The 3,180-nt window shown below is 34.7% G+C and overlaps 1 long non-coding RNA gene across 1 annotated transcript in view; it reads left to right on the top strand.

Moving 5' to 3' along the window:
• Positions 1 to 3,180, top strand: part of LOC128247844 (uncharacterized) — an 18,835-nt gene that overhangs the window by 12,064 nt on the left and 3,591 nt on the right. The gene's annotated exons all lie outside the window — the stretch shown is intronic.

The following is a 3,180-nucleotide window of genomic DNA, read 5'->3' as shown; positions in this document are numbered from 1 at the left end:
ATGGAAATCCTTCGGTTTTTATAGCTTTGCGTACTTCGAGACCCACTATTCCTAAAAATAATTGTTTCACGTTCTCTCGAAAGTTTATAAATTCTTATGACGTCATCAATATTCTTTTCTACTCTAAGCACAAGACGCGAAATTTTGGGGGAGGGGGAGCCAGTCGATTAGATCGACCCCAGTACGCAACTGGTACTTAATTTATCGATCCCGAAAGGATGAAAAGCAAAGTCGACCTCGGCGGAATTTGAACTCAGAACGTAAAGACAGATGAAATACCGCTAAGCATTTCGCCAGGCGTGCTAACCTTTCTACCAGCTCGCCGCCTTATGACGTCAGCAATATTATAGAATGTCTTTCCAAGTGATTTCAGTTTTATATGACGTCATATTTTTTATCGCTGTAATATTATGTCCCCGTTACAAAGAATAGTTATCTTTGGTTACGTGAAATAATAATAAAAACGCACCAACACTGTATGCTACTTAACATTTCAGTATCTGTAATTTATGAAACATTCTCCATTAACGAAAACTTGGTCTCATTGATTCTTATACATACATTATAATATATTTTATTGATTTTTCATGATTGAAATTAAAGTGGAGGTTGGTAGGAGGAAATAATGATAATCGCATATAAAATGACAGAAACGTTCTGTGATTGCAATGTTCTGCATCGGCAAAAAATCCTTTAATAAAGTTCACAAAATGAAGACTATAGAATCTCTCGTTAAAAGCAACAGCAAACTTTAAATCGCCCGCAGAAATATCGATTAAATATTGTGTAATCATTCGTTATTTCTTTATGACTGTTTATAATGTAATCATTTCTAGATTTCCAAAAACTATTCTGAAATTTGCGTTTCAATGAATTTAATGTTTGAATATATAGTTGCACTCAAAAAAGCGTTTCAAAACTGTAATGAACATATATTTCTCATCAGTATAGCTGGATTTAAAGGAGGGTATATTAGGATTTGATAATTAATTCATTTTGTTTGCTATCCTTCCATCCATATTCGCCCACTATTCTTGGGAGGGTCGTGGGGATAGAGCACATTGGCAGCTCCTCCATAAGATCATAAGACCCTGACAGAAACAACAATCATTACAGTTTCCGCTTGGATTCCCAAACGAGACTAACTAAAAGTAAGGATATTATCCAGCCATATTGCTTTTGATCTACCCCTAGGTCTCCTGCCTGTTGGCTCGGCTTGAAGAATCCCTCTTGCGAATCTTTTCTGGACATTCTAATTACGTATGTGTAGTAAAGGGGTGTGACCTCTCAATATATATATATATATATATATATATATATATATATATATATATATATATATATATATATATATATATATATATATATATATATATATATATATACATATACATACATATACATATATATGTGTGTGTGTGTGTGTGAGTGTGGTATGGTTCCGGGTTCAGTCTCACTGTGTGGCAGCTTGGGCAAGTGTCTTCTACTATTGCCTCGGACCGACCAAAGCTTTGTGAGTGGATTTGGTAGACGGCAACTGAAAGGTTGGTAAAAGAATCTCACGTCTTCTTTAGCTGTCATTGCAAAACAAATAAACGCCACTTTCCAGTGGTAGTACTTTATTCGCATTGAGGTTTTCTATTTTTATTTCATATAGGAGTAAAGTTACTTTCATGAGATTCTTATTTCCATTCGAGTTTAAATTTCTATTCTGTTTCAAATGTAAATTCGTGAACATTGTTGAACAATATAATTATGTGCAACAAAATCTCCACAAACTAGAAATCCTAGCCATAATTAGAATCCCCATGAACGACAATCAAGAAATATCAATATAGGATAGGATATAAACAACAAAATCCATCATAAACAAGAAACCAAGAACCCCTTAACAAGTTCAATCCTACGAGAATGAAGGACAAGTTAGAACAACGAGAACACAAAATTGAAAATATTCACAGACGTTAAGTACATAGGACATATATTCCCATCATCAGCTGCTCAACGGATGCCATTATGGTTTCGACACTTGGATAATAAAAGCATAAATCTAGATTGTTGATATTCAACATAGAAATAATATAATACAGCGTGATAGATCTCCATGAATTGTAAAAAACCTTTTGGTAAAGCTAAGCTGATATTTATTCACATTTAATGGGCAGAAACCACGCCCCCTCTATTCTTAATACTCGCAAGTCATTTTTAATTCGTAAGTTTGTTCTTAACAGTAGAAAATTGTTTATATTATGTGGTTTACATTTTTTTTCTTATTTCAAAACTTTTACAACGAGATAAATTGTCGATAACATAGATTTTATGTATCGCAGAAATGTTGTATTAAAATCACAGTTTACTTATGTAGAATAATAAATAACTACTTTATCGCTTACTATATAGCACCGCAGCGTTATTCATCATATTGTTTCGCTGGTAAAGAGAATTCGCCTTCTCTACTAAATCTTGCCTTCAATACTAAAAATAGCCACTATTGCTTAATACAAAATAATACCGCACGTGACAGAATAACCATACATGGACGCGCTGCAGAAAGAAAGAAAAAGAAAATGAAGAATTATATGGAACAGGTTTGTAACATTCACAACACATGCAGAAAATATATCTTTTATCTTATACTTGTTATTGTCATTGGACTGCGGCCATGCTGGGGCACCACCTTGACGGGTTTAGTCGAATAAATCGCCTAACAGTACTTTTATTTTTTTAAGCCTGTTACATATTTTATCAGTCTCTTTTGATGAACCGTTATGTTACGGGAACGTAAACAAATCAACAATGATTGTCAGGCAGTCAGTAGACACAAACAGGAACACATGCACACAAACACACACATACAACGGGATTCCACTCAGTTTCCGCCTACCAAATTCTCTCACATGGCATTGGTCACTTCGGGGTTATAGTAGAAAACACTTACCCAGGAAGTCGCGCAGTGAGACTGAACCTGAAATCATGTGGCTGCAAAGCGAACTTTTTAACCTCACAGCCATGCTTGAGCCAATCGCAAGAACATAAAAAAAACATGAAAAATGTAGCACCACATGGTTCCGGGTTCATCCCCACTGCGGGCCGACCAAAGCCTTGTGAGTGGATTTGGTAGACGAAAACTGAAAGAAGCCCGTTGTATATATATATATATATATATATATATATATATAT

Source organism: Octopus bimaculoides, chromosome 5, assembly GCF_001194135.2.
Source record: "Octopus bimaculoides isolate UCB-OBI-ISO-001 chromosome 5, ASM119413v2, whole genome shotgun sequence".
Classification (NCBI taxonomy): domain Eukaryota; kingdom Metazoa; phylum Mollusca; class Cephalopoda; order Octopoda; family Octopodidae; genus Octopus; species Octopus bimaculoides.
Note: the sequence above shows the minus strand (reverse complement) of the source record. Positions and strands in the feature narration are given on the sequence as shown.